Source organism: Ctenopharyngodon idella, chromosome 19, assembly GCF_019924925.1.
Source record: "Ctenopharyngodon idella isolate HZGC_01 chromosome 19, HZGC01, whole genome shotgun sequence".
NCBI lineage: Eukaryota > Metazoa > Chordata > Actinopteri > Cypriniformes > Xenocyprididae > Ctenopharyngodon > Ctenopharyngodon idella.
The window spans coordinates 23,353,708-23,371,115 of NC_067238.1; the positions used below are offsets into that span (position 1 = coordinate 23,353,708).

General features: G+C 36.8%; 1 long non-coding RNA gene across 1 annotated transcript in view; it reads left to right on the forward strand.

Annotated features, from left to right (window-relative positions):
• The first annotated feature begins 929 nt into the window (after positions 1 to 929).
• LOC127501401 (uncharacterized) overlaps positions 930 to 17,408 on the forward strand; it is a 59,116-nt gene continuing 42,637 nt past the window's right edge. The window contains exons 1-2 of the long non-coding RNA XR_007926595.1: positions 930 to 1,476; positions 3,692 to 3,789. This is a non-coding gene — a long non-coding RNA (uncharacterized LOC127501401). The remainder of the gene's footprint in view (positions 1,477 to 3,691; positions 3,790 to 17,408) is intronic.

Consider the following 17,408-nt stretch of genomic DNA (forward strand, 5'->3'; position numbering starts at 1 on the left):
TCACTGTGGATCTGTGGGTCTCTACTGGATTTGATTCAGGACCTACATTTTACATTAGACATCAGTGGCGACCCAACACAACCAAAATGGCTTATCGTACAAAAGAAAAAGAAAAAATGTTGTTACAGTCAAACATTGACATTGAACTGCACAGGTTCAACAATATGCAAAATTATTAACAATACATAAGATAAAGGATAAAAAAAAACTGACCATTTTGTAAAAGTATAAACAACAACAGAAGTGTGATTTACAGTCTTTGGCATAAATAACAAAAATGTGGGAAGCATCCTTTTTAAAAGTTGATGAGCACATGTGATCCTGGACCACAAAACCATTCATAAGTGGCACGGGTATATTTAGCAATAGCCAACAATATGGGTCAAAATTATCGATTTTTCTTTTATGCAAAAAATCAATTGGATATTACGTAAAGATCATGTTCCATGAAGATATTTTGTAAATTTCCTACCGTAAATATATATATATAAAAAATATATTTTTGTGAGTGGATATGCATTGCTAAGGACTTAATTTGGACAACTTCAAAGGCGATTTTCTCAATATTTAGATTTTTTTGCACCCTCAGATTCCAGATTTTCAAATAGTTGTATCTCGGCCAAATATTGTCATATCAAACCATACATCAATGGAAAGCTTATTTATTGAACTTTCAGATTACGTATAAATTTCAATTTCAAAAAATTGACCCTTGTTTTGTGGTCCAGGGTCACATAGTTTGCAGTAATAACTATGCAAAATGACAGGGTTAGTTGCATTTATTATTTGATATGCATATATTATTTTTAGTATTTTTCCCTATGTACAATCTGAACAGAACTGAATCTGAACAATTTCTGGGTCACAACTTTACTGTATCAGTCCACTTGTCTGTGTTTGCTCATTATAGTCCATTTGTGCATTTCAGTATTTCAGTAACTCTTTCTGCAGGTTACATTGTTCAGTGTTACTTTAGTATTATTTATAAATAGTATTTACTAATATTTTGAAATAGTTTTTATTTTTATATTTTCAGTTTTGTTTGTTTTTGTTATTTAGCTTAAGTTTTTTTTTTTTAAGTTTTTCATCTAATATTCATGTTTTTTATTTCAGCAATTTTTGTTGGTTTTAGTTACAACACTGACAAGCGTTACCTATAGTAGGTGGAGATATATGTGTTTATGAATCATTGTGAGTCATTGTATCATTCATTTATTCATTCATTCGTTCAAAAACACTTGCTGAGTTCCACATACTAGCAATTTACTCTTGCTATTTCTGCCATAGAAAGACATAAAGGTAGTACGAGTAGTATACTAGTATGGGGTTCCGAATTCGGGAACGAAATGAGTCTTCATGAGTGAGTCAGTGAATCATTCCTTCAGGAATGATGCGCCAGTAATGTATGACACGGTGACGCAGCGTTGAATTCTGCCATGCCATGGCTCTTTGGATTTCATTCGCAGATCATAATAGGTAAGGAAACCGACAATATTTTGTCTAAAACGTACGTTACGTAATATTTACTTCTTGTTTATGTTAAAAACATTATCACATTCGCAAACATGCTTTTGGTTGTACGAAACAATAGCGTTAATTGTTAACTCCGCCGTGCTTTCGTTTGCTCTCGCTAAAACATGAATTGCTTCCTTATATCCGAATGCTGGCCTTTGTTTATTTTCAAATCTCTATATTATGAGCATCAATGTTATACGTATTAATAAAGCAAATCTCCCCTGCAACATTGTGATACAAAACACGGTTCTAAAGTGCCTTTCTAACATTCATACTTCCCTAGAAAATGCTCATTCTGAAGTTTTGGCAGTGAAGTAGTGGAGACAGCGTGAAGTATTGCGATGACAGAGAATGGTTTGTCCTGCGTCGTGGGGCTTAAACTGCTGTTTAAGTTGGCACCTAGCGTGAGGAGGCTTATGTGCCAAATACCAAAAGCCTTTACACCCCATTGATAACCTGAATGACAGGGCGTCCTGTTACTCAGCAGATTGCAAATCAATGCCTCATTTCACACCACTGGTGACTACACAGGGACTACTTTCTTTACATGCTTCAGTACTCCACCATTTCCCCTTTTTTTGGCCTGCAGTGTTGATTCAAGACACTTCTTTACGGTATTATTAGTAATTACTGATAAAACCCACTTCTTTTGACCTCTGCATTGTTTATTGTGGCCTTTGCCCAGCATCCCCGACTGGGTAATATAGATCTGCAGGCCTCAGCATACCGCATTCGGTGGGATGGTTTCTGCTGCGTTCCCCAAGATCCCTCCATGACTGCAGGCAGGAACGCTGGCCGCCAGACTATGCAGCTGCCTGCTGCGCTGGAGAGCAGGGACACGCGGTACACTGAAGCCCGGCCACTCCTACTTCCCTCCAGTGACATCTCGCATCAATCTTCCACCACATCCCCTTGCAGAGAGGAGGGGGAACGCAGTAGAGCATCAACAATAGGCTCAGCTGTCTGCCATGGATGTTTGCAGCTCAGACGCCGTGTTATTTATAAGTGCTGGCTAACTTAGGGAACTGTTTGAAAACACTGATTTCTGAGGCCCAGATGATGGATTGAGACCTTCCATGATGCCCCAATTACTAAAAAAGCGCAATAGATCAATGAGGGAATATAATAACAGCGCCTGGAGTTTTGGCCTCTGGCACTTTTCGTGCCTGCCAGCAGATGTAAACACATTGGGGGGTTGTTTATCTCTCACAACATTGATCCTTTTCATGAAATCTTCTGATATTCTTGTTTTTCCTTTCAGGTTTTTGCGAGTATGTTATTTGGCTTATGTTTTGGGGCTGGCAAAAATGATGAAATATTCTGTTTCAGAACTTAAATTACTGTTATATCCATGACATAAGCTATATATTTTATTTTGCAGAGTTTTAAGCAATGCTAAGCCTATTTAGATCACCAAAAGCAGCTGTCCATGAGCACATTTGCTTGTTTTTTTATTAAGATTACCGAGTATGGTAGTGGATGAAATTGTAGACCTGCTTCGTGGTGGCCGGTGTAGGTCAGTAGGCCACAGCTATAGGCTTAAGAAGATGGGTGGTCCTCTATTAGGTCTGCAGACCGCTGAACCTAACAGGCATGTAATTAGTCCCAAGAACATAATGAGATGCCAAGGTAATGCATCTTTCACAGCATGTGATGAGAGAGGAAGTTAGCCTCGTGCCATGGACTGTCTGTGGCCCAGCTGTAGGTGTAACGCTCGCTCTACAATAATCCCATTATTCTAAAAGGCCATAAAACTCAGTCCAAATAAGAAACAGTCTATAAAACCAGCCACTTTATACAAGCATAGCTCCACCTTCACTAGACTGTGCAAATATACATATGTTACTCACTCCTCAGCACAGCTAATGAGATGGAATAACTCAATATTGCACAAGGAGATTATGCAGAAAAAGTGGGTTGATGATAGAGAATTCAAAATAATACAGAATTCATATTTGATGTATAATAGTAGGCTAATATTAAATATGTTAAACAGGGCCTCAAAATGTTTTGTAAAAGTACATACAAAAACATTTTTAATCAGTATCTTTGTCCTGTTTTAACAGTATAATATATTGCATCATATAAATATAAAATATCTAAACACCCTATTAGGATATTAAGATTTGCTTGTTTTGAAGGTGAATGTTTTTTTCATTTTTCCCCCACCCATCAGTTTAACCAGTGGTGTGAGTTTGGGGCGGGACTATCTATTGGTTGACCAATGGCAGATGGGGGTGTGTTCAGGAATCCTATCTGGAAAAAAGTCGAGAGGTGAGTCTCATTTCACATACATCTGCACTATTCTGTGTAGTAGTGCGAGAAGTATGTTCACACTGAAAAACGCAACAAAGTAACCGGATGATGATCAAATGTGGAATGTTAGGGTTAATGTGCAACACATTAAGTGTGTTTGAAACAATATTTTCTTTAAAGTAAAAGAATAGTAAGTTTCCCATCTGAGACTATATTGCTCTAACTCATAGACTCTATGGCACAGTAATGAGCATAATGCAAATGCACAGTGTACAATATGTGCGAAGTAGACCTGCTTTGTGGTGGCCGGTGTAGGTCAGTGGGCCACAGCTATAGGCTTAAGAAGATGGGTGGTCCTCTATTAGGTCTGCAGACCGCTGAACCTAACAGGCATGTATTATTAAGGCATTATAACAGGCATGTATTATTAAAGTTTGCTTTTTCGGAAAATGTAGTGTGTTATACAGCTGATTTGAATGTAAAAGGTCTGTAAAGTTTTAAAGATCAAGGTGCCCGATAAATGGAGTTATTGTCTCCCAAAACAAAGAACCGATTTTGAACTGCCTGAAATGAATTGTCAATAATTCCAATTACTTCCTACACAAACCTAAGTAGGTTTGTAAAAAATTTGCATAATGCCAGCCTATGGTCCTCCTTGTCTGCTCTACTTTGATTCGCCCTCAAACACTGTTGTAGCTGAGGCCGGGAAGAGTTCAGTTCGTGTTGTCGACATGTAAAGTAGGCACTGTTTCCTGTGCTGCGAGAGCAAATCCACTTTGCACGCACTTCCAAAGGATGAGGACTCTGGCTTGAATTGATACGGTAAAACTGCCGCCATCGTTACTGTTCATATACATCACTGTGTATTAGAGATGCACGGATCAGCTCTAAGTTTACCCGAATCCGCTGTTAAAAATAAATCGTCCACACAACCTGCACTTGATCGTCACATGACAATTATTCTTCTCAGTGTTAAGCATGATAATATGGTAACTGAAGTAGACTGCTTTTAAATGAACATTTATTTAAAGTAACAGTTCTTCTTTGGCAAAATTATATTTCCTTAATAGCCTAAACAGAGGCTTTACTTCCTTCAAACTTAAATTGAGACTGTTTCCGTCATGGCACCATCCCGAACACACATACAAGAAATTAAAGGGGTCATATAATGCCACTTTTACAAGATGTAAAATAAGTCTCTGATGTCCCCAGAGTGCGTATGTTAAGTTTTAGCTCAAAATACCCCACAGATCATTTTTTATAGCATGTTGAATTTCACTTTTTGAGGGTGAGAAAAACATGCTGTTTTGTGTGTGTCCCTTTAAATGCAAATAAGCTGCTGCTCCCACAAGGATGGCGGAGTTTCGAGGGCTTGTTAGTAGCTCCCATTACCTCACGCAGACTTACTGACAATGTCAGAAATTGTTCAGCCTTTTATGTTCAAACCGGAGTCGGACACTGATGGAGAGACTCAAGAAGAAGTGACAACATGTAGAATGCAACAGGATGTTTCTGAATGGTTAGTTGATGAATTTATGTAGCTGATGTGGAGATAACTATCTTAAAGTCATTGATTAGCATATTCTGTCATGATAATCTATAAATCGCTCATGTGGGAACTGTTGTAAAATGCCTACAGAGCCAGAGAATATATGCTGCATGAAGATAGAACAGGTATAGTTTAGTTTAATTACGGTTATAACTTATATTGTCATCTTGCTTTCATGACATGCTATTGCATTTGTGTTATACCGTATTGCAATAACATGGCCTCACCCCTTTGTTGCATGTTCTCGGGGCGGGGTTTATGTAAATTTTAGGGTTACTGATGTCACTAACCTGGGAAGAAGCTCGTTGTAGTCTCTACCAGCCGTTTGTTGTAGTCCTTAAAAAGCGATTTCTTTAAAAGAAAATTTCTCCCTTTGCATTTAACTTTGTAGGTGTTATGTTTATGCTTAAACAAGTAGATCCCACAACCGCGTAGCATATTATCCGTAGTGTCCGCGGAGATAACTGCGATCCGCGCATCATTACTGTGTATACAAGTGCCGAGGAAGCCTCCAGAGATTAAATTCAGAACCAGTTACAACAGACTGGGCCATCTGGCCAATCAGAGCAGAGTATGATCTTGGGAAGGAGGGGTTTAGAGAGGCCAAACTTGATCGAACAGTTTCAGACACTATGAGATAAGAGGTGATGCTGAAATGCAAGTTTTTTTTTACCTTGGACTCAAGTAAACTTATTGTAGAAGACCTCCAAAGCAATATTAGGAATCTTTATCATAGCATAATGGGCACTTTAATAGTTGTAAAGACTTATATTTTCACATATGTTAGCTTTCAGTGTTCTGTTAGCCTTCAATGTTCAGTGTGAATGCATTAAAAGCAAAAACTTTACGTTATTTTTTATTTTTTTTTACAGCCATTTTTATAGTGCAGGTGTCCGTCAGCTTTGTCAGAGTGAATGCTTACACCTCTCAAACACAAAAGAATGATCTTTTTGCACCCAAATATAAAAAAAGCAAGACCCAGATGATTTGTAGTGTCAAGCGATATATTTAGAAGAGAATTATTGCTTTGGGTTGAAAATCCCTTCCAAGCCATTATAAAGCGCCTGATGTCCAGCAGACATTCTGCCCTGAGCAAGACAGGACTTAAATTTCGTAGAGAGAAGCTGAGATCCCTATTATGAGCTCTGAAGGAGTCTTAATGACCACAGGGATACAGTCAGACCTGTGTCTGCTCTTCAGACCCAGACAATAAGCCTTTATTGTTACTGGGGGTTGCATAAGTGTACTCTTTCAGTTAAAGTGGGTGTGTGTGTGTTCTAAGTGTCTGCTTTTGCCGTTTACTTCGGGGCCCAGGGAATGAGTTAAAATTTACAGCCTCAGAGTTTATCTCACAGAATATTTTTCATCAAAATAATCATAACTGCTGGAGCCAAGCAGGTTTGTTACATTTAATATATGACTTCTCGTTGGTTTGGAAGTCGAGCTGTTTAGTTGTAATGTTATCAATAAGTGTAGACCGTCCCTCTAGTTCTATGGTTTAACTGATCTCTTGAGTCTGAAGAAGTCGAACTTTTCTCACTAATATTTTAATTTGATTTTTTGCAACATTTCGCGCAGGCAACTTTTTGGAATGCCCGCAAATTAGAAATCTAAATGAAACTCTTTGGGTTTGGGTTTGAAATTCCTAATTATGGGTCATTTTGGAGCCCTTCTGTGGCTATTTTTGGTGCACTGTTGAAGTCTTGTAACAGTATGGCCCCATTGCTTTTATGCTGGATTGATGTTTTGTCCTTTAAGTTTCCTTTGTGTGGTTTCTAAGAAAAGCCACATCTTTTGTATTTTGTCATGTTGTTGATATTGCAGTGCAAGTATTACTTCTTTTCTCTTGCATCTTTTTTCTCTCTCTAAGGATTCTCTAGGTGCCTCTTGGGAGTTTAAGTTGGTGGTCTGTGGAAAATATTTGTGCGGTAGCATTGCCTATTTCCTGTCTGATTTAGAAATTCATCAATCATCGGGGCTTTCCAGTCAGAATGGATCTAGGTTTAGGATGCATGACTATTGCATATGCTTAGAGGGGTTTATGGCTTTTTGGTGGTCTTGGACATAAATTATACATTCCTAAAGTTTTGTGGCAGCATGCTATGAAAAGATACATATGTAAAGTAATTGCACCTATATTATTTACGTGACATCATAGCAGCAGTTCTCCGCTGTCACAGTATTAAGGTAATTGAAAAAGAGGCACAGCCTTCTTGAAAGAGCTGAAGTGATTTTCCAGTCTAATCCTCTTCAAATGAAACGGTCTCATATTTGGCATTGAATGATGTTTGAGCTCATTTCAACTGTCACATTTATTTTGACTAAACTTAACGAGGGATCGTTTTATTGGTCACAAACATGGCCGACAGGTATGTATTTCCTTATCCCAACACAGACATTTGTCACTAATGAAAATGGATTTGAAATGAAATGGAGAACGCGTTTGGTATGCCTAGGCCTATATGGCTGGTAGGATCCAGTGGGGGAGTACGGCAAAGCCATTTTATGTATATGTATCTGTTTTAATAATAAAATTATATTTCTGTATATGGATTCAGAGAATGGCTTAAACCAGAAGTGTATTAAATGAAAAGACCATTTACATGTAATTCTATTTCATTTATAGTATTCATAAGCAAATATGACTTGTATAATTCATAAAATGTTTTCTTTTTTTATTACAACTTTTACACTACCGTTCAAAAGTTTGCTGTCTGTAAGATTTTTTTTTCTGTAAGATGTTTTTAAAAAAAGTCTCACCAAGGCTGCATTTATTTTATACAAAATATAGTAAAATCAGTAATTTTCTACTTAAATATATTTTAAAATGCAATTTATTCCTGTGATGACAAAGCTTAATTTTCACCATCATTACTCCAGTCTTCAGTGTCACATGATTTATCAGAAACACAATTTATATATATATATATATATATAAATCTTACTGACCCCAAACTTTTGAACATTATCATATGTAAAATAACATTTGTTTCCTCAGTTTTTGTTCATGTTCTAAAACACAGATTCGTTCAATACCTCTACTGCGTACAATGTGCTTGAGACACAGAAACATGTAATATGTGGAAAGATTTAAAACATTAACATAGACATCCCGAGATGTAAAAAAAAAAAAAAAGCATCTTTGTGTAATGGTAATCCTGACAAGTTTGGATTTCTGATCCAATGTAATCTTGAAATCACCACCATGCATTTACACCCAAGTGAATATACACAAAATGCTGTGTTAAAAACAACCCAAGTTGGGTTGAAAATGGACAAACCCAGCGGTTGGGTTAAATGTTTGCCCAATGTGCTGGATAGTTTTATTTAACCCAACTATTGTTTAAAAATTACTATATGGCTGGCTTAAAATGAACCAAAATTAAAATGAACAAGCAATACAGTCATTCGTAAACAATAGTTGAGTTAAATAAGACTACCCAGCAGGTTGGGCAAATATTTAACCCAACCGCTGAGCTAAAACAACCCAATTGCTGTCCATTTTCAGCCCAACTTGGGTTGTTTTTAATCCAGCACTTTTTAGAGTGTATGTTCTATTATTCAGTAGAATTTATTATTAATTTTGAAGTTATTATTCATGCTTTTCCAAATAAGGCATTCAAGTTTAGCTACATCCCTATTAAGCAGTATTTCTTACCAGAGATAAAAGCAGAACATAGAGAAAAAAAAAAATGATAATGCAAAAGAGGGAATACTTGTGAGAGCTGTCAGCTATAGATTACTGTTTTCCATACCATTTGAGATGTCCTGCAAACTGCAAATAGCTCAGTGCATCTCGACTGAAGTCTTTAGAGGTATGAAAATGAGAGCACTCTTTCCAGACAGTAATTGGTTCTCTTGAGTCTGTGCTGACTTTTCAAAGGAGTGTGGTGTGACTTGCCTTGTGGCAAAACTAAAGAATAGAACCGCGGCAAGACAAGACACTCCTTCTCAGGGACAAAGAGGTATTTAATTTGAGGTAAATTGTGTCTTTAGTGAACCTTTTGCGCATTCATATGATGCCTCTCTGTAAAATCCACCCGAGTTTCACATGTTCCCTGCATGTGAAGTTTCCCTTCAGCTGAAGGGCCCAATTGACCATAAAATTGCAGTCCGTCACTGAGGATGTGTGGCAGCGGCGGACTAGGCGGCGAATTGCAGGCGACCCCTCATTACTCGACTTCCTCTTCTGTCAACCTGCATCTGGAATCAATTAGACATGTCTGGCGCTAACGAGAGAGAGTGTGCTGATGTGATTCACACGTGAGTCTGTGATGCGTCTTTTATTGTTATGGCCCATCTGTTGCTCGCTATGACTGAGGTGGTAAATCCCACTGGGGACTTCCTTCCTTGAGAGTTTGTGTGACAGCGATGCCCATATTTTCATTAGACTATCTTTCATTTAGACCATCAGCACAAATAAAAGTTGATAACACATTTAAGGCTAAATTTTCAGTCATTTCCTCTTGAAATTAGCTTCAGTTTGAAATAATGACTGCATAATATGTATCAATTATTCCAATCTAAGTCCCATGCACGCATATGTAAAATGCAATGGTGGCCAATATACACAAGTCCTGTATTCAGGTATAGATGAAAAGTAGGTATAAGTCAAAAAGTATTTACTTTTGAATGTACTTAATTATCAAAAGTAAAAGTTCTGATCTATAAGGAGAATATTGTTCATTATTTATTTTATTTTTTTCCCTCTTGCAGCGTGACATCCTACTGCTCAAAATACCTATTTAAGGAGAAGGGTCTAATATACACAGATACAACTGAGCTTTCACCAACTGGATCAGTCCAGTATGTGAATGAATCATTCAGTGCCATTTGTGAACAGGTTAATTAAAAAGAATCAGCTCAAAAGAATGATTGATAATGGACCAGACATCACTTCAGCAGAATTAATTATTCAAATGAATCATTCAGATTCATTCAGTTCAACAGATTCTTTGACTCATTACAAATCAGATATCACTTTATCAAAATGAATTATTCAAAGGAATCGTTCAATGTGATTTATCAACAAGTTCAACAGGTTTGTTGAAAAGCATCAAGAATGATCCATCATGAATTGGACATTACTTTAGAATGAATCATTCTATGCAATTTCAGAATGAGTTTAACAGGGTTATTGAAAAGAATCAGCTAAAAAAGTTATTCATCACATATCAAGACATTGTTATTCCTCAGACCTGATTTTGCGTTCTTCACTTGGAAAAAACAAGGAACAAAATGCTTTTATGAAACATAGTGGAGCAAAAAGAAAGATATTAATTTAAATGTATACTGTAAACCCGAATAAGTTGGCAAAAAATATGAGGCAATCAGTTGCCTCAATTTTTAAGTTAAGAAATTCAAAGTTTAAGCAGAACTGGCATTTTGTATTCATACATTTTAATTGTTAAAAGTCTAAATTAAAATTAAATTAAAAGAATTAAGTTAATAAAACTCAAAACAATGAAACAGTTCAATTTGCTTAAAATATATCAGTTCTGTGAACCTGAAAGAAAAAGAAAGTGCTAAATACTAAAAAAGTTAATCTGACTGAACTAATTTGTTTAATTTAAGTTTGTCATTCTCAAACCAATTAATTATTTTGCGCGTTAGGGTTTACAGTGGCGAAGTAAAAGTTTCCAATAATGAAAAATACTGTTCGTTACTGTCCACCACTGGTAAAACATGAAAACTTACTGTATCCAGATGGCTTTGGTATTTATTAGACATTATCCATGAGCTTCTATGAGGTAATGTTTTTATTAGTATGACTTTGTCTTTCACTGTATAGAATCTACTGCACAAAGTCGGTACATGTTACATGGACGGTCCATATGGTGTTTCTATAGTTGGGTTTAGGAAACATCATTTATGATCTCCTTCAATCTTAGAACCTAATGAGTACTTTGCCTGTTAGGTACGTCAGTGGCTTGTCTCGAACGCACCTCCTCCATGGCAGTAATGATTTTTAGTCGACAGCAGTGGGAACCCATTATTTAGACTGAAATAATATGTTAACAATATAATAGTAGGTCTCTTGATGTGAATGGCCAAGGCTCGACTCTCAAGGATTCTGTTTTGAAGTCGTGCCAGTCGATTAACTGTGGCTAAGACCAAGGACTCGGAGTGCCGGAGTGGGACAGCATTTAATTGCACTGGTTTTGAAGGAGTGTAAGTTAAAGAGTGTATGGAAATGGCAGTGTGTTAAAGCCAGACCTGTGTGATATATGACTGTGGTGTCACTATAGACAGGCTGGGGAGTTTTTTTCTTTCTAAAATACCACCAAGCCTGGACCATAAACTTATAGGTGACGGTCATCTGCTCTTTTACCTTAACATGAGCATGAGAGAGGGGGAATGCATGTCTGGATGTGTGTGTGTGTGTGTGTGTGTGTGTGTGTGTGTGTGTGTGTGTGTGTGTGTGTGTGTGTGTGTGTGTGTTTGCGCTCTAATGATGTAACACTTGGCCCTGGCTGGGTGGTTTTGAAGGCAGTTCATGGTATTTCCCTCAGTAATTACCTATTCTGCATTAGCACTGATGGAGGTTGGCCCTGACCCACCAGTGAAGTCATTTAAAGCCTTTTCAGACAAAAGCCAATAAAAACCCACCTGCCTGGCAGTCCGCAGTCTGACTGGGATACTGAACTGCTTCATAATTGTGAGGAAACTGGTTCTGATTTTCAAACCCGCCCTCTCTGGCTACAGCAGTCTGCTCTATTCACGGCAGCACAGTTTTGATCAGAGGTTGTAATTTAACTCGCTAAAACTTGAAATGGCCTCTGAGCCTGTTTGAAGATGAAGAAGTACACTTTGACAGAACTACATGTATGAAAAAAATGCTACTTTAATCATTAAGTAGGGTTTTACATTTAAATGGGTGTTTGATATGCTGATGTTTGATATGCTGTGGATAAAATGTCTGTTCTTTTTAACTAAATTTTTTTTTTTTTTTTTTTTAAAAACATTTATTTAAATTAAGCTGAAATAAAATAAAATATACATTTTAGATGATAAACCTAAACATCTTACAAATGCCTTGACAGATAACTGAAATAAATACTCATATTACTGAAACTAAGCTGCAATAGAAAAATAAAGCTAAATAAAAAATTAAACTAAAATGAAATTGAAAACTCAAAATGTAAAAATAAAAACTAAATCAAAATATTAATAAATACTATAATAGAATGTAAATAATAAACCTGAGGTGCTAAGATATATTGATCAGTGTCTTATAAGAGGGTCAGTGACAAATAGGAGGGTCCATGATAAAGAAAAAGACAAATTTAAAAAATCTAGTTTAAAATATGTGCCAAGTTCTTAAAAATGCACGCTTTGTATTTATGTTGGTTTCAGAACCTAACTGTAAAAGTGTCATGTAAACCAATTAAAAAGAAGTAACATATTATCAATGTGTTTTGGGGGAGTTACACCATGTGACATATGATACTTTAAGAGACCTTTTGACCACAAAACATGACGGTCTGCAGGGGTCCTCTCTATGATATAATGTCTTGCTTTGTTAAAAATTTTAAATTTCTAAAAATAAATAAATAAATAAAATAAGTTTATATAAAACTATTTAAGTTTTCTTTTCAAGAATTGCACTTTTAATGAAATTTGTCTTCATTATGATATCAGGACAGTTTTATTTTTAATTCAGACATCTTGACTGTATGCCCTCAGAAAATATCAAAATGAATTTTAAATTCAGAAATTAAAAACATTTATTTTTTATAGTAGAGATGTAGTCAGGAATTGCATTGTTTTCAATAAATCAGCCAATTTACACAAACAAAATATAATGTCATTGTAGATTATTAACACTTTGAACATGCACTGATCTCATTCTAAAGGCGCAGATTTGCAGTAAGTCTGTTACAGTATGCTACATTTTTAGATTTTTAGTTCATCTTAGACTATCACAATAATTTAAGGCAGGTTATGGATGTCAACAGACCTTGACATTAAAGTCACATCCCAGTGGCAATCACTAAGTTAAGTGGTCTAAATGTATTTATATATATTTATATTGTCTTTGGAAGGTGTAGGACCATAAAATGTTCATAAAATGTTCAAAATCATATCCCTCAGAAGAGATGGAAACCTGTGATGTTATGCTCACAGCGGTTCGTGACTCGTGGCTGAATTTATGCGGTTCAATGGCAACACTATCAACTCTGAAATTAATCTGCAGCAGTCAGCTGATTCAGGTCAGTGTCTTTAAGTTGTTTACGTTCATTATCATTGTAATGTTATGCATTTTAAGACATGAGGTAGTTTAACACCGTCTCTCGTGACACTTTTGTTTGCTCCCTGCTGTACGCTTTCATGTGTTTTGGAGGAGGTGTGGCTCTGAAGTGTGGGTGGGATTGTATGCTTTCAAAGCTAGCTCGCTATTGCTAGCCTCTCCGAAAATGACCTACCCTATCTTTAACATTTTTGCTCACCAGCCACTGTGGCTAGTGGTTTTCCAAAGTTACTAGTCCTTAAATTAAAGTCATGTAACACCAACAATATTCATCCGGAGCAAATGAAACGAGTAAGTAAGGGGAGGCGGGTTTGTGTGTCAACTCTCTGTTTGAAAGATGAGAGAGCGAGAAAGCGCAGCTATTGTGTATCTATTCTGTAGAAAATAAGTATTGGAAGTGTTTCAGATATTTCAGTATTGATATGTCTATATTTTTTTTGACAACACTACATTGCACTTAGCTTATTATTTCAGATATCTTTGTAAAAGACTACAATTGAAAAATGTATATATATTATATATAAAATTCAACCTGCCAAAGTGGCTAGTAGGAGTGACTGCGTTACACGTCACTGCTGAAATCCACCCGCATTTGGCGGGTTGGCGGTTGTTAATGTCAAGCCCTGGATGTCACTCACTTGACCTAACTGCCTGGAGAGTTTATTTTCCAGTTATCAAGGGCTCTTGGGTCTCAATGTGAGGGCAGTTCACCTGAGAGGATTCATGGACAGCCGAGTGTGTCCACCTCTTTAGAAGAGGTCAGAGAGTGAACAGATGATACTTCCTGTTTTGGGTCTTTCAGGTGTGAATAAAAAGTGTTTTCCACAGCCAGAATATTGTGAGCTAACAGGCCAGCCTGGATGAGCTCATGAGACACGGCATTGTCTCCTCCTGTGGATTCCCGTGAGCACGACTCAGGAGAGCATTGAGGTCTCAGAAAGTCAGGAAATGTTTATAACAGTTCGGCTTCTGATAAATTCAAACTGACATTTACTTAGAGTAGCGCTTCCGAGTCGCCGCACAGGACGTAGCAAACAAAAACAGACAGGCTGAGATTTCACAAAATGTTGGAGAGCTGACAGACAAACAGATGTAGGAGAACTTGATTGGGTTAAGCCGCGAACAGTGAGTGTGGGAAGAATGAAATGTCTGAACACGGCCGCTGAAGTGACATGTTTGATGCAGATGGGAGGATTTAGTGCAAGGGTGAGGCCTGAAGGCTTGCAAATTATGGAGTTACCTGGACTTGAATTCAGATGTTGTTTGCGTTGTAAAGCCTTAATGCTCCTTAATGAACATCTGATTTTTAAACTAAAGGTGAAAGTCTTACATTAAACAGTCAACACAATAAGAGACAGTGGATTAGTGTGTTTGTTTGGCATGTGTGTAAGTGTGAGTGTCTGTGTACCAGATGTAGTGCTCTGAGAGTCCCCGGCTCTGTAGGCGGTGGGTGTTTCTGATTGTGTCGGCAGCCATATGGAGAAAGGAGGTTTGGAAACATCCCATTACAAGTCGTACATCAGAGGCCTGACAGCCTCGTTCAGTCCTGTTTTCATTTCAGTCACGAGTGCAGCTGCTCCAAGCCTCCGGATCCCAGCCGCCTCCTTAACCCCTCACACACACACACACACACACACACATCAGAGAGCGGTGTGCCACCTTAAACACTTCATCTGATCGTTATAACGCACAGAAATGTCTGCTGTCTGCCATCTTAGAGTGTGATGAAAGCTGTTTTTTTGCTACTCCTCCTACAGAGTTGGTTCAATCTTCACCAAATTTTGCCCAGGCGATCTTCAGACTCTGCTGCACATAACCATCTGGATTTTTGATTTTCAAAACTCACTTATTAATGCGCATACATAATTGGCCATGAGGACTTGCAGTATCATGGCAATGCTTTGGAATATTGAAATCAAACTTAGTTTGTGTCATTATCAAACTGATCTGAGACTGTACATGTAGAGTTTGGTGACAGCGCCACCTATTGGTATAAAAATCCTACTAAGATGTATCAAATCCCCAATTCATTTTTTAATTGTAACAGATACAGATCTTTTTTAAACGTTTTTTTTTTTTATATTGCTGTTGTTGTGTATGTTTGACTGGATTTTGTGTGGCTAAAGATCTGGGCTGGTAAGGAAGGTTGTTGGTTTGATCATGTCAAATGTGCATCATGTCCTCTGTACATTTTTTGGGTCATGCTTAATGTGATGCGCATGCTGCCATTTCAGTGCTTGGCCACATTTTTGCTGTTGGTCTCAATACTTTCTAAACAATTTGTTCCCTTTAAATGTGTTTATTCAATGCAGAAGGTCTACGGCATTCTAAAAATATATAATTTAAAAATATTTCTAATCTTTAAATTGTCAATCTGCTGCTTTGGCATGTGCAAGTCATAGCGTGATCCAGCAGTTTGACACAAAAATATTTTTTTGAGAATGTTTATAATATAATGTTTTTATTTATTTATTAGTTTTTATTTATAACAAATAGATAAAGGGACAGTTCACCCAAAAATGAAAATTCTGTCATTAATTATTCACCCTCATGTCGTTCCAAACCGCTAAGACCTTCGTTCACCTTCGCAACACAAATTAAGATCTTTTTGATGAAATCTGAGAGATTTCTGTCTCTTCATTGACAGCTACGCTAATACCAATTTGATGCTTCAGAAAGTTCATAAAGAGATTGTAAAACTAATCCATATGAATTGAGAGGTTTAGTCCAAATTTTCTGAAGAGACACGATCACTTTATATGATGAACAGACTGATTTTAGGCTTTTATTCACATATAAACATTCATCAACTCACACATCAGTGATGGTAAACGGAAGTATGTTCGCTGATCAATGTTTATATGTGAATAAAAGCCTAAATTAAATCTGTTCATCATATAAAGTGATCAAGTCTTTTTAGAAAATTTGCATTAAACACTCAATTCATACTGAATTGTTTAATGATCTCTTTATGAACTTTTTGAAGCGTCAAATTTTAGTTGCTTAGGCTGTCTATGGAGGGACAGAAATCACTCAGATTTCATCAAAAAGATCTTCATTAGTGTTCTGAAGATGAACGAAAGTCTTACGGGTTCAGAACAACATGAGGGTGAGTAATTAAAGACAGAATTTTCATTTTTGGGTGAACTGTCCCTTTAATATCTGCTAGCACTTTATTTTAATGGTCCCCCAACAGACATTCTACTGACTATAACTTCTCAACTACATGTCAACTTATTCTACTAAGCCGAACCCTAACACCTAACCCTAATCTAACAGTCTACTATAGTTTATTAATACTCTAATAATTTTTTTTTTTTTTTTTTTTTTTTTTCAGTTACTTCCCTACACTTTATTCTGAATCACCTTACGTAGCTTAAAGGGATAGTTCACCCAAAAATGAAAATTCTGTCATCATTTACTCACCCTCAAATTGTTCCAAACCTGTATAAATTTCTTTGTTTTGCTGTACACAAAGATATTTGGAAGAATGTTTGTAACCAAGCAGATCTTGCCCCCATTGACTGCCATTGTATTTTTTTTCCCTATGAACTCTATGAACATGAGAGATAAAGTTAATTCAGCCAACCACACGGTGGTCTAATTTTTACAGTCCCTCAATTCTCCTAGAAGTAAAACAAACAATCCAGTGAAGATGACTAAAACGGTTCCTTCTCTCTATCAGCAGGGGCAGTGAGGTGAAATTCAGAAACATACTATGCATCATAAAATACGTCAAATTATTCCAAAGCTGGACACTCAGGATGAAGCTTATCTCACTTAAGGGAGCACTTGATTCTGAGCGTGACAGAGCAATCTGAACATCTGTTTCTTCAA